Source organism: Mustela nigripes, chromosome 8, assembly GCF_022355385.1.
Source record: "Mustela nigripes isolate SB6536 chromosome 8, MUSNIG.SB6536, whole genome shotgun sequence".
NCBI classification, from domain to species: Eukaryota; Metazoa; Chordata; class Mammalia; order Carnivora; family Mustelidae; genus Mustela; species Mustela nigripes.
The window spans coordinates 9,684,988-9,700,450 of record NC_081564.1 but is presented as its reverse complement, the minus strand read 5'-3'; positions in this window follow the sequence as shown (position 1 = coordinate 9,700,450).

Sequence of the window (15,463 nt, the reverse complement as noted above, 5' to 3'; positions counted from 1 at the left end):
TGCCCTCTGTGGAAGGGAGATCAGGATGACACATGGAACTGAGGATTGACGAGCCTCTGAAGCTTGTCCTGCATCTCACAGATGGAAGAGTAGCAGAAACAGGATCTGAACCCAGGTCTCTCTGATGCCAACATTCCCCATCCTTTGCACTATTTTTAAACCACTAGTCTACACTGCTCAGCAAGAACTGAAAAGCCAAAGAAGTTGGACAGAGAGAAGATCCAGAGACTTACTGACCCAAGGGTTGACCACCTGGGAGCCCAAATAGAAGACGTCACCCCTGACAAATGGGAAAGTTGTGACTTGGAACCAAAGGAGGGAGGAGGAATGGCGGGTTCAGATCTGACCAACCTGCTCGTGGCAGAGGCTGCTGGAATGAAAATTTGCATTCAGGGGCAGATGACGAAACCATCATGTTTTGAACTATCTGACATGGCAAAGGGCCAAGAAGACAACCCAGCATTTGTTTGGAGCATTGCATGATGGGAAGTGCCATTAACACTTGGAAAAAATGAAATGCAGCCAGGGAGATTAAAAAACAACACCGCACTTTCTTCCAGGGACTGCGAGGACTCGGACTTGTCCCCAGAGAGAGGGAGCAACTGAAGACGGTTTCACAGATGATGATAAAATGGAACAAGTGTACAGCGAGGAAACCGGAGGCCTGAGTTCCGGCCCCAGCTCTGTGCTGACAAACAAGCTGTGTGTCCTTGAGCAAACCTCTTGCCCTCTCTGAGCCTCCATGAGAGCAAGTTATAGCGATTACAGTGAGTTCTGCCTTACAGAAGCCAGACATAATATGCAGCAAAATCAGGTGGGTTTGCCTCCTAATGATGTCTTAGATTGAATTCTTTTGTCCCAGCCCCACTAAGCCTCTAGGAAAACCATTATTTCCACCGAGAAAAATGTTTATTCTTTATCTGCTTCTAAGACCAAGACCTCTCAACTTTTGTTCTTCCTCTTTTGAAGGAGCCTTAAGTAAAATATACATTTCACTTTTCTCTTTATTGTGACAGCGGCTATGTGCTGATGCATGGCCTCGGGGGCCATCCGAGCTCCATGTTGTGGAGGCAATATGGAGTGGTCCAGGAGGAGCCAGGAAAGCAGGAGAGGAAGAAGCTGGGGCGTTTCCTTCTGACCCTTCCCTGCTCCGACAACTGTCGCATACCTCCTGATCTATCAGGTGCTCCTACTGGTGGCCCCCTCGCCGCTGGGCCCCCCCCCCCCCCCCGCACACACTCCCTTCCCTCCCTTGGCCCCAGCGGGGGTAAGGGTTCCCTGCTGTGCTAGCCGGCCTGTGCCATTCACCTGTGCCATTCACTGCACCGGCATCATTAACAGGTCTTTCTACTCAACTCTCCCCAGCTGCCCAGTGAGCGTGTGCCTTGTCTCTCCTGCGGGAACCCTCGCTGACATGATAGATGCTCAATAAGTACGGGGGCGGGTGGGGAATAAATGAATGAGTAAATGAATAAATGGGTGGCTGGAAATGGGAACGTGTGAGGTGACAGGTGGGCTAATGACTGGTTACTAGACCATCATTTCACTGTATCTACCCATGTCAAATCATCACAGCGTACGCCTTAAAGGTGGACCATTTTTAATTGTCTGGTATGCCCTAATAAAGGCGGGGGGACTGTGAGTGGATGAGTGGGCGGAAAAGGGGCAGAAGTAGGGGAATCACGTAAGGACTGTGTTAAGGTGAGATTATGAGTTAAGGGTAACGTAAGCCAGAGAGTAGGGGTCAGGGCTGCCTGGGGTAGGAGCCCCGGTGAGGCTGGGAGGCAGGGTGTGTTGGCAAAGCAGAGGGAGGCGGGATGACGTGCGAGGTGAGGTGAGCTGCCCACAGCCGTCTGCGCCGCTGCGTGAAGACTCCTCTGTCTTGTCTGCGCTGCCCAAGGGGACGTGAGGTGACTGTGCCGAGCAAAATGCCCATTAATTACTTTGGCCGTAGGTCAGCCAGCACGCCCCACACTCGTGCCACGGACAGTACATGAAAACCGCCTTCAAGAGGCAGCGGCACCCAGACCTCAGCCTCCAGCAAGGTCAGACGGAAGGAGTCCGACCTGCCCAGCACCCTTCAAGGGAGTCGCCCGGCTCCATGGCCGTCAGAGGAAGCCATTTCTCATCCTAGACAAGCAATTCTGGAAGCTACCAGAGCTGTGGCTTAGAATATACTCAGGAGCCCCCATCTGGCTTCTTTCCATGTCTAATGCAGGCATTTTCCTCATGTGCAGAATTCCAGATTTCTACAGTACCCAACGTTTCCCAGGCTTCTGTGACTCAAAACCATGGTCACCGTGTCGCCATATGCTCATCATTGTGCATGCTTTATTATTTATCAAATGTTTTCCTTTTCACGGGCACTCACCTAGCACCCCCGCCTTTCTCTTGAATATGTTTTCAAAGAAAATCATGCCTCAGCAAAGGAGAACCACTGAGGCACAGACTCTGGAAGCAGGCTTTCTGGATTCAAATCCTGCCTCTGGTATCCACTAGCTGTGTGACCCTGGACAAGTGCTTTCACCTCTCTGTGATTTGGTTTTCTCCTCTATAAAGTGGACATAATAACAGGATCTTATGTCTTAAGCGAATGAAAGGAGTTAAGACTGTAAAACCTTTACAAAAGTGCCCAGAACACGCACTGTTGCGAGCGGCGGTTGTTTTTGCTGGAAATGGAAAACAAGTTCTCACCAGGTACATAGAGAAGGTAGAGGGGAAATGCAAATTCAAAATTAAAAAAAAAAAAAAAAGTCGTATCCAATTTTCTTTGTTAGAAGGAGAAATTAGCAAAATACCAGGCATTAAAGCCACATTGGCACCAAGCTGAAGTTTTCTTTCTGGGGTAATGGGAGAATGAATGACATCTGAACAAGGCAGAATGCTTTCGCCTGGTGATTTAAAGCTCTGTCCTTGTGTCAACCACAATCGTGCTTTGTGCTCTATGCTGCCATCCTCTCTGGTTCCCCACCCCAGTGACAGGGCAAATGGGTCCAAGAGATGGAAGACACCCGTCCAAGGGCACAGGCAAATTAATATTGGAGCGTAAGCCGCGACAGCTGACTGTTCCTGGTGTCACACAGGTGTCTGACTTGAGCTTGCGTTGCAGAGATGTCTGCATCCAAAGACATCCTTTCCAGAAGCATCCAGGGCTGTCTTGAATGAACACATTGATTGCCAGCCACCCTGACTCAATAAAGAGCCAGATTGCCACCTTCCCCCACGGAGGCACCTCTGTTTTAGAAATTGGGGTTGATTTTCATAATTGCCCATTTGGGCCACTTTTTTTTCCCCCTCTTCCTGCACTTCAATTCCCACTCTTGCATTTTAGGTTTTACAATAAATAGGGAGCCCAAGAAACTCTAGGACCCGCTCTTGACCCCCCCAAAAGAAGAAACTCTCTCTCTCTCATTCCCCAAACCTCCTCTCCCTTGACCTACTCTCCCCCTCACTTTGTGGCCAATAATGTTACTATGGAAAGGATGAGACCATACAAATACAGCCCAGCCAGAGAGGCTCTGGACCCAGAGACTCCGGGAATCTATATCCAACATGAATACCCGAGAACTTCAGTCCAGCTCTGTTCAATGGGCTCATGTCTTTAGGCGCCTGCCATAAAAAACCCTGATGTGTAAAGAAAAGGCTTCTGTAAAAATTCCATAAAAATGTGGGAAGTAGTCTATGTCCGTTACACAAAATGATTTGCAGGAGGCTCGAATATTTTCCTCTTCGCCAAACTGCCTTTATAAAAAAGAGCCATAGAAGGAAAGACTTCAGCAACCTCCCAGGGGTTATGAACGCGGGTATATTGCAATCAGTGTTGCTCTTAGCCTCGAGAAACTCGATTTTCTTTGCCGTGAAAATTGCCTGCGATATTCTCCTTAGGTGTTCAAAACTCAGTCAGATGTGCATTTCCCCAGACAAAGAAAAAGTAACAAATAAAAAAAATTAGGCTGGGGGGAGTGAAATCAGCGGTTGTCTCTGTGAGAGGGTGCTCCACTTACTTTCCCTCCTTCAGGGTCTGGGTTCCTGACCTGAAGATTATGAGACTCACGCGCTGTCTACTGCGCTAAGGAGGCAGGTTCCTGACCTGAAGAAACAGGGAACTGAAAAGCTAATGGTCTCTGAGCAGCTGCCTTCAGCACCTCCTCCACACATGCACGCACGGCACACATGCACATGTGCACTCTCACACACATGCACGTGTGCACACATGTACACATGCACTCATGTGTGCTCACACATGCACACACGTGCACACATGCATAGCACATAATACACCCACATGCACGCATGCACTCATGCACAGGTACTCATGTGCACACCCACACTCACACATGCACTCACATGCACACATGCACCCACCTGCGCACACACATGCACACCTACATGTACCCACACACATGCGTACACATGCACACATGCACTCACACGCGTGCGCTCGTGTGCACACCCATACTCACACATGCAACCACATGCACCCACTTGCACACAGGCATGCACATATACATGTGCCCACACACATGTGTCCACATGCATACATGCACTTGCACACGTGCACTCGTGTGCACACATACACGCACGCACACACACAGTCTAATGGGACAAACCTGCTCCTTCCTCTCACTAGAACCTCCCCGACCTCATCCTTAGGCCGAGTCGAGCCAGCTCAGTTACCCTTGCAACCTCAGTAATTAGCAACTTTTATTTTGCCACCCAGCACCTGCTCCTTTTCTTCTGATAATAGGACCCTGCTTCCTTTTGGGACTACGCCTCCCCAACTCTCAATCCAAGAGGCTTGGGAAAGGCCAAGACACACCCCCTTCCAAAGAGCAGTCATATGACTCAAGCCTGACCAATGAGCATATTCCATCCTCCTGGCCATAATAATTGGCTCAACAATGGGCGTGCGACCAGTGGTAATCTAATTAAAACCAACGCCATATTTTTCGTAAGAACTGTTAGAGGAGAGGTAGTCTCTCTTCTTAAGAGCTTGCTGAGGGGGTAGGAGTTGAGCCTGGAAATGTATTGGCAGCCATCTTGCCACTGTGAAAGAAAGTCAGTGTTGGCCTAGGAAAGCCAATGCTGACTCAAGAGATAAATCTTTAGTAACTTTTTTGGAGCTTCTGGGTGTAGCCATACACAAAATTAGATCTGTCTTTAATGACCCTACAACCCTAGTAGTTACCTCAGTAGGAGAACAAAGGAAGAATGTTTCAGATACAAGAATGGTGACGCGTGCACAAATGCTCTGAGGCAGAAGCATTTTTATCAAACAGAAAGAAAGCCATCGTGGCCTGGGTTCAGAGACTAATGACAGGCAAGAGTGGAAGAAAATGATTCCAAAAGAAAGATAAGGACCAGACCATCCAAGGCAGATAATAGACTAGGAATTTTTATCCAAAGAACAATAGGAAAAGTTTCAAGAAGGAGAGGGTTAGTGATCAGATTTGAATTTTGTAATATGCACAGCAGGCTGCTTTAAGGAGAATGGAATGGGGTAAGGAAGGGAGCTAGGCAGATGTTGGAGGGACCATTACGGGACTAAGGTGAGAGAAATGGTGGCCCAAAACACAGCGGCACATGTCTGCATTGCCGCCCTTGGAAAGGCAACATAGAGGAAGGGAGGCTGGCCACCGCCGGTCTTTGTAGCTACACAATTTGAAAACTAATGCAACCACCGAGGAAGATTTGCCGCACCCAGCAGCCCGCCTGAACCACCGAATCGTGGAGAGTTAACACAATCAATAAATCTACAGTTGCTGAGTGCGAGCGCTGCTTTGCATACATATAGCAAGGAAGCAAGGAGCCATAAGCTATTTCTGCCACTGAATTCGGTCACCCTTAAACCTGTAAGAACCTGGAAGTCAGCAGACTGCGCCTGTCAGACAGGTGCCTTTACCTGCTTGTCTTTTCCTGCTAACAACCTCCAATGGTTCTTCTCCTGGCTGGCATTTCCTTTGAGTTAAGAAATGGCAGATGTTAACTGTGGAGGCAAAAGACTCCTCTGCAGGGGAAAAATTAGATATATTGCCTTGACCACGTGAACAAGGTTAACGTCATCACTGAAGGGACACATGACACGTTGAGCCTCAAGTTGAGACCCACTGGGGACACAACATCACCCACGTGGCATTTTTGCCAAAAACGTTGAACCTGAAATTAATCATAAGCAGCAATCAAACAAATCCAAATTGACAGATATTGTACAAAACAAATGGCCTGTGGTTTTCAAATACAAATGCCATGAAAGACCAAAAGGCAAGGGAACTATTCTGAAATCCAAAAGACTGAATAAAAAAGACAGCTAAGTGCCAAGTATGATCTTTGATCAGCTCCTGGTTCAAAAAGAAGAAAAAAAAAAAAAGGCTGTAAAAGACATTTTGGGGACCACTGGGGAAATGAAAATATTGCCTGTATGGTAGACAACAGTGTTGTATCAATGTTCAATTTCCTGAGTGTGAATATTGCATCGTGGTTATAAGAGAGGATGTCCATGCTGTGAGGATTTGCACACTGCCATACTGAAGGTAAAGAGTCATGGCGTCTGTACCTGGTTCTTAGATAAACAATGATAGATGATAGATCGACAGATCCATCGATTGATAGATAACAGACAGGTAGAGAGATACATAGTATAAACAGGGCACAATGTCAGAAATGGCCCCGTCAGGGTGACCAGTAGATGACTACTTATTGCACTAAACTATTATTCTTGCAAATCTTTTGCAGGTTTGAATGACTTCAAATTAAAAATTGTGGGGGAAACTCAGTAACTGTTTAATATCCACACACAACCATGTGCAAATACAGACACACAAAGGCCATGGACACAGCATGTCAATGGTTCTGCACCATCGTTGGTGCAGAACCATCTCCCCAGTGGGGAACATTGGGATAACCAAGTATCCCAGTTTGTCTAGGACAGACATTGTTAATAGAGCCTCCCTAAGAAGTGCTCCCCCTACTTATGTGAAGGGCAGTTGCCAAAAATGGAAAGAAAACATCACCATCGTCTGACTTCTGTTGTATCAACTTCTAGTCATTCATTTCTCAAACATGTACTGAGTCCCTAATGGTGTACCAGCAGCTCAGTCAGTATACAATGCTGAGTAAAGTCAACAGGGTTCCTGCCCTCATGGAAATGATCATCAAAAAAGTCATGTCTGGCCAACTATAACCCACAGGCCAGATCCAGCCTGCTTTTTGATAACTCGTGGGCTAATGGAAAGAAAGAAAGAAAGAAAGAAAGAGAGAGAGAGAGAGAGAGAGAGAGAAAGAAAGGAAGGAAGGAAGGAAGAAAGAAAGGAAAAGGAAAGAAAGAGGAAAAAAGTTATATTTTTAAATGGTTGGAAAAAATCAAAAGGAAAATATAATCCTGGGACATATAAAAATTAAACGAAATTCAAACTTCAGTGTCCATCAATAAAGTTTTATTGGCACACTGCAGGACTCAATCATGCACTGTCTCTGGCTGCGGTCCTGCTCCAACAGCATAATTGAATGGTCATTAACAGACATCATATGGCCCACAAAGCCCAAGATACTTAGTATCTGGCCCTTTGCTGAAAAAGCTTGCCAACCCCTGGAAGAAAGCCGTGTTTTCAGTGTGGTACCCCTGGTTGCTGGAAGATGAAATAAAGTGATATAAGCATAACGGCACCACTGATGCCTCGCACTTAACAACATGCTCCACTGATGTGTGTGGGCTATCTACCTCAGTTCACTCATCTGTAAAATGAAGACAGTAAGAGCATCTTCCTGGAGGGTTGTGTGGCTGTAATAAGAAAATGCAGGTCAAACACTTGGCACAGTACCTGCATATAGTAATCACTCAATAAACAGTAACAACTGGCAATTAATGGAGCTGATTGCATCACTGAGCTTTCTACTGACAAGCTGATGGCCTCATTTATTATCTCAATTAACCTGCTTCATGTTTCATGTGGAAATATTTCGAATGTTCAACAGAATACATGGAACATTTAATCTTACAAACATATGATCTATAATTGGCTATAAAAATTAATAACATGGAAACATTCGATCAAAAGAGACATTTTTAAAGCCTCTGGCACCCCACTTGGCCCCTCTCTGATCCCATCATCCTCCTCCCTTCCTCGGGCCAAAGCGACAACTATCCAGAGACTGGGCTTATCCTTCCCATATTTTCCTCTCTAGTTTCAGTACAAATAATTTTGTTTTCTCCACACATCACATTATTGCTTTCCTATGGTACCAAAGAGGCAGAATGAATGGTCTCATTCTGTTCATGTTCTTCCATGATTTGCTTGTCCCTTGCTTTGTATGGTGGGTCCACCCTGATGTGACCTACCCCTCTCCTCTATCAGACACCCGCGTATGGGAAACCCCCTACGGAGTCCGTCTATTCTTCTGCCGAAGGGGCCATTTGGGGCATCTTCCATTGCTTTGCCCCTATAAATGAATGGCTGTTCTTGTTTGTGTATGTCTACTAACTCACTGATTCTGCACAGCTGCATGGGAAGTACATTGTGATGGTCAGCCCCTTTCTCAGGGAGGCTCTGAAATCTTGTTACTTGCCGAAGTCTCACAGGCAGGACTCAGGACTGGGTCTTTATTCTCTGCCTACCCCCAGTCTCACCTCTTTCAAAACACCCACTTAACAGATTGAAGCAACTTCCCACTTTTCCAAAGCAGAGGACATGATCGACTCATTTCTGTTCCCAAGATTAAAAGCCATTAGCAGGGACACCTGGGTGGCTCAGTCGATTGAGCATCTGCCTTCGGCTCAGGTCATGATCCCAGGGTCCTGGGATCGAGTCCCACATCAGGTTTCTTGCTCAGTAGGGAGCCTGCTTCTCCTTCTGCCTGCCTCTGTCTCTCTCTCTCTGTCAAATAAATAAATAAAATCTTTCCAAAAAGCAAAAAATAAAAGCCATTAACAAAAAAAAAACAAAAGCATGTTGGCACATTCAAGGTGTGTCTGAGTTAAGTTTTGCATTTTGTGCCAAGGAGGAAGACTAGTGAAGGATTTGCAGTACTAATTGACGATAAAAGTAAAATATTTTTGCTCAACAATGACCTTTTCTAAGGGCTGTGTAAACCCGAAAGTAACCCATGAATTTTATTCACATCTTCCCTGCTATGTGCCATCAACAGGTAAATCTGTATACACAGGAACAGGCTATGTTAAGGGATGGCATTTTCTAAAAACTTCATACAAAGTAACCCTTGGGGGAATCAACCCTTTAAAAAGACAGAAATTGATTTTAATGCGGGGGGGGCGGGCGCACAGGGTAATATGGAAATCAGCAATCAAACATGTATGAATGATGATGGGAAAGAAATTGCTTTTACAAGTCTAGGAATCTATCAGGAACCAGACATCTGTCACCTCCTGAACAGACTTTAATTTTAGAGTTTGCTTCCTTTAAAATTCTTTCCCCTTCTCTTCCCATAGTTAGACGGATTTCACATATGCTTGGGATTTCACAAACTCGGTCTTGGTAGATGTGATATCTAAGAATATCTGAAGCCGTTTCCAAGTTGCTGTGGAATAACACTTGTCTTGTTCTCTGAAATCAAGCCTTTGGGTTTTTCTTACTCCTCGTGGCTGCTCTTGTGACGTCAGGTGATCCTCAACTGCATGTCTGCAGACACGAACTGACCCAAGCCTGAGTATCATTTCCAGTGGCATTTAGCGGCTCAGAAATCCCCCAGTGCATCACGTTTCAAACTACAAATGTGCCTATGCATCCGCTGGTGATCTTGTAAAAAATGCAGGTTGTGACTCAGTAGGGCTGAAGTCGGACCTGAGACGGCATTGCACCCCGGGTGGTGATGGTGTCGGTTGCAGACTGCACCTTGAGTGGGGAAGCTCCAGTGGGCTTTTTATTCTCTCTTTACCCCCTCACCCCACCCCAGATCCATTCTCTGCCCTACGGACTCCAGCACCTGGACACCTTGGCTCTCTGGTTTACAGGTGAGTTGGCCGATGGAAGGTGAGGTCAACGGATTGAGCCAATAGGAAGCAACAGCAGGAGATCAGAGTGTCATGTACTTAACATGGAAGAGGACTATGTAGGTGTGATTAAATTAAGAGTCTTGAGGTGGGGAGATTATCCTGGTTTATCTGGGTAGGCCCAATATAATCATTTGGGTCCTTATAAGTGAAATAAGGAGTCAGGAATGTCAGCATCAGATGTGACCAGCTGTTTATGGCTTTGAAGATAGAGGAAGGGGCCAGGAGGCAAAGAGTGTGGGAGGCCTCCTCTAGAAGGTAGAAAAGGTACGGGAGTGAATTTTCCTTCCTCCAGAAGGAATGTATCCCTCCTAAACCTCAGCTGTACTCCAGTGAAACCCATTTCACATTTCTGACATCCAGAACCGTAAGATAGTGAGTTTGTGTTTTTTTAAGATTTTAAGTAATTTCTGCACCCAATGTGGGGTTCAAACTCGCAACCCCGAGATCAAGTGTCGCATGCTCTACCAACTGAACCAGCCAGGTGCCCCAAGTTTGTGTTGTTTTAAGCCACTATGTTTGTGTTAAATTGTTAATGCAGCAATCAGGGATCCAGCGAAGAACAAGACAAAGTCCCTGTCCTCTCGGAACTGACATTCTAGTGGAGAAGAGAATGAACTAACAAATAAACAGAGCAGGTAACTGGAGGTAGCGACGTGCTGTGGTGAACACAAGACACAGGGACATAACAGAGAGTGTCTTGAGAGGTCTCCACTTTGCTTAGGGTGGCACAGAAGGGTATTTTTGGACTGAAATCGAAACGACAAGAAGTCAGCCGTGTGAAGATCCGGAGGAAGAGCATTTCAGCAAAGAGGATCAGCACGTGCAAATGGCCTATTGCTGAAATCGACTTGGCAGATGTCATGAGTACATGACTGTAGGGAGCTCCCAGCATGGACAGAGGCTAGAGAATCACACAGAGCTTCACAGCCAGGGGAGGTACTAACCCCCTCCAGGGGAATTTGGTAATGCATGCGGGTACTTGTGGTTGCCACAGGGACTGTGGGCACCACTGACGTTTACCAGGTCAGGTCCAGGGATGCAAAATACTCTAAAATATGGAGAAGAGGAGCAACTTGGGTGGCTCAGCCCTTAAGCATCTGCCTTCAGCTCACGTCATGATCCCAGGGTCCTGGGATGGAGCCCCACATCAGGCTCCCTGCTCAATGCCCCAGAAGGAGTCTGCTTCTCCCTCTCCCACTGCTTGTACGCTCTTGCTCTCTCTCACTAGCCCACTCTCAAATAAATAAAATCTTAAAAAATAAATAAATAAAATAAGATATGGAAGAGAGTCCCATGCAGGGAAGTTCTGTCCACTCCAGATGCCCCGTAAGGAACTGGGATTTGATTCTGAGCATGATACAAAGCCACTGGAGAGCAGAGGACCATTGGAATCCAAAGCCTGTATTTAACAGACCCCTCTGTGGGTCTGACTTGAGCTGAGGGGGTTATAAAAAGAAAGAAAATCTGAAGCCATTCTCAGCCCAGCTGCTGGGACAATTAAGACCAGCCCCACGTGGCGGCTGATGTAGAGACCCGATGCTAAGAACGCGTTTCCCGAGCTGGTGTCCTCTTTCCCCCACCCTGAGAATTACAATCACAGCAAGACCAAAACCACAACTCCCAGCCCAGACAGGTATATCCCGCACACACCTACGGAAGAGTAGCTAACAGAAAGGGATCCTGGTGACTCGGTAATTCCAGCCACCTCAGTCAGTTATAGAGAATTCAGTATCTTTATTCCCCTGGAGGTTGCGGAAAGATAAAATAAAATAAATTAGAAAAACAGAGGTTTATTCCTAAACTCAAAACAAGACAGATCCAGAACTAAATAGAAAAAATGTTGGGGCACCTGGGTGGCTCAGTGGGTTAAAGCCTCTACTTTCAGCTCAGGTCATGATCTCAGGGTCCTGGGATGGAGCCTGCATCGGGCTCTCTGCTCAGCGGGGAGCCTGCTTCCCCTCCTTCTCCCTCTGCCTGCCTCTCTGCCTACTTGTGATCTCTCTCTCTGTATGTCAAATAAATACATAAAATCTTTTTTCTTAAAAAGTCAAGCGAAATGAAGAGTTCACAGAAAGGCATAAAAATGCTCAGCCTCACTTTCGTGAGAAATGCAATCAGAGTTACATCGAGCTATGATTTTTTTACCCACCGGGCAGACAAGGTGCAGGTTTGACAAATGCCAAGCAGATGAAAGTGTGAGGCAACGGGCTGCTAGGGATAAAGCAGGTTCAGCCTCACTAGAGGACAATTCAGCATTACCTGTCCTAGTAAGAAGTGTAAGACCCGTTGGAACCAGCACTTACCCATGGTAGGACATGTGTTCAAAGTTGCTCACTGTCCTTGGGGTATGATGGGAAACTCTCCATGGGAGAAAGGCGTGGAGGGCTATTTCCCTGTGTGCTCTACTGAACCTTTTTATTTTTTAAGATTTTATTTACTTATTTGACAGAGAGAGATCACAAGTAGGCGGAGAGAGAGGTAAGCAGGCTCCCCACTGAGCAGAGAGCCCGATGCGGGGCTCAATCCCAGGACCCTGGGATCATGCCCTGAGCCGAAGGCAGAGGCTTTAACCCACTGAGCCACCCAGGCACCCCTCTACTGAACCTTTTACGTTTTGTTCTAAGTGAATGTGTTACCGATTCAAAAATACACAAAATTCCAAAATTCAGAAGGGCCCTAAACCTCAGGAGGGGAACCCTATAAAAACAAAGTCATGTTGGTGAATGGGTGCAGAGTTTTGGTTGGGACAATGATAAGCTTCGGAGATGGACGGTCGTCACTGCCATACAACAGTGTGAATGCATGTGAGGCCACCGCACTGTCCACTTAAAGATGGCTAAAATGGTCAATTTTATGTTTTGTGTATTTTACTATGACAGAGTTAGTCTGAAAACAAATGAGACCGAATTGCACACGAGATTGAATCATGAGGCCACATTCAAATGCTATCATTTCCAAGACTCAGCCACACTGATGAAACTCGGGGGCTCAGGCCACCTGAATTCTCCATGAATAGCCCTGCTTGAATATAGTGTTATCATTCTTAATAAAGGAACTTTGTTAATTATAAAGCTAAACTGCAACTTTTAAAAGTTTTTTATTTATTTAAGTTATCTCCACACCCAACACAGGGCTCAAGTCCACAACCCTGAAATCAAGAGTCACAAGCTCCTTGGACTGAGCCAGCCAGGCGCCCTAACTAAATGACGATTTAACTTTGCTTTGTGCGAGTCTATGAAAACGCGATGCAGGAAAAAAAAATCCTTGCCCCAACGACATGAATTTGATTTCTCCCTTAAAAAATGTGATGTTGGTGATGATTACAGAGTGAAATGGTTCATTCCAAACCATAATGTACACTCTCGATTATACGAGGAAGTCCCAGCAAAACTGGCCTAGATTATCGAAAATAGTGAATTTAGACATCAAGAACATTTACGGTTAAAAATGCAGTGTATATGGGAGCCTGGGTGGCTCAGTGGGTTAAGCCGCTGCCTTCGGCTCAGGTCATGATCTCAGGGTCCTGGGATCGAGTCCCGCATCGGGCTCTCTGCTCAGCGGGGAGCCTGCTTCCTCCTCTCTCTCTCTGCCTGCCTCTCTGCCTACTTGTAATCTCTCTCTGCCAAATAAATAAATAAATATTTTTTTAAAAAATGCAGTGTATAGATACACAGAGAATGGAAACACTAAAACATGTAAACATGTACTCCATTTTGTTGCAAAAACGTGTCCCAAAAGTGCTAGAAAGGCCATCCATATGAATCACAATACAGAGAATCATTCTCCTTTGTTCAGTGATGGAGAAGCAAAAGTTGAGCAGAGAAACAGCTATTGCTTGCAAGGTCATTTTTAGAAAGAGATACACACACACAAACACACAGGTTTCCCCACTGGTCAGGAGGAAGCTCAAGCGACCTCCACCACTGAATTCTAATTCCCCTCTAATCCACTCCTATGTAACTTTCACTTGACATTAACAACCTGGACACTGTCTACTCCAGTCCAATTAGAACTATCTGCCTCCCTCCAATTAGACCCAGCGCCTCGAAAGTGGGACCAGTTAGTTCTGTTCATCCATTCCTCGGAGACTAGGCCCCTTGGGGTGTGGATTTCATCTTTGCTGAATGGAAGAGAATCTGAAGCCCAAATCCCTGCCAGTCCAGTATAACCATACAGTCTTATCAGGTAGCGAGGACTTCAAATCTGCAATCCCTTTGTGCATAGGCTGCCGGCAGGCTTTATCGGGCAGTATCACTTTCTCACAACCTTCATTTTAGAAGCGGTATTTTGTATCATGATGTCACTTCAGGATTTCAATTGTCTGACCTCAAATGACATGAGTATCAACTCGTTGGTAACTGCTGCTATTGATAAAACAGCAAATCTCTATTTCAGACTCATTATCATTTCGCAAATTCAGTTCTTTGGAAGCATCGCCAGCTCCTGGGCGGGAAATGGCACCTGCAGTGAAGCCATTCACTCGAGGTCCTGACGGTCCCTTTGTGTGGCCTCTCCCAGAGCCAAAGCGAATGGCTGCATGCAAAGCATATATGTAGCAGTGCCCAGCAATGAGTAGGGACTTTCTTCAGAAGCTTTTTCACTGACAAGATGATCTAGTCCATCCAATCCTCAGTTCTCCATCCACAATTGATTTGTTACGGGAATTCCCGCTTTGTCTCTAATCCGCACATTTTCCCGGGGCTTTCCTTGTGCGTAGGAACAAAGAATGTTCCTTGTGCGTAGAACTGGAAGGCTCTTTCACAACACGTAAAGACAAGATATTGCCGATGCCTTCTCAAATACGTATGGCCCAGGATCTCAAGAAGGATTATGGGGAATGAGGCATCTCCAGGCTGGTGGCGCACCCAGCACCACCTCTGGAACCCCAGAAGGTCACCAGCACTGCAGCACAGAGGCCCTCTGTCTGTGGAAGGTTACATGCCCCTGGGAGAGACAACGGAGCCCCTCCTCATAATCCTCATCGTTTGGAAGTGGTTGTCTGATCTCTGCCTTTCCTGCTGTGTCTGAGCAGCCCGAATCTTCAAGCACTTTCTGCATCCCAGTGGAAATCTCTGCTACTGACCTGTGCAAGGTCCAGCTCCCACTAGGACATCACCCTTGGGAGGGTGGCCACCATGTCTGTGCCAGTCATTGCTCGGCCCGAGTCTAGCACAGGGGCAGCATCTGGCATTGCCCACAGGCTCCCTATTTTGAATGGCTAGAGGACTGGTCTCACGGGTGAAACCAGCCAAACCTGACGGATACCTGTTGAGTAACTCGGCCAAGACCAAGAGGACAATAATATTTCACAGTGTAAATAAGTAATATAAATCTCTTCTTAGATTTACAACAGAGAACTGAGAACTTATTGCATTACTTATAAAACGAATTCTTTCTGCCAATGTTCATGTGGCGCTGTCAAAAGCAGCAAATGGACTTGTTTACTTGTGGCCTAAA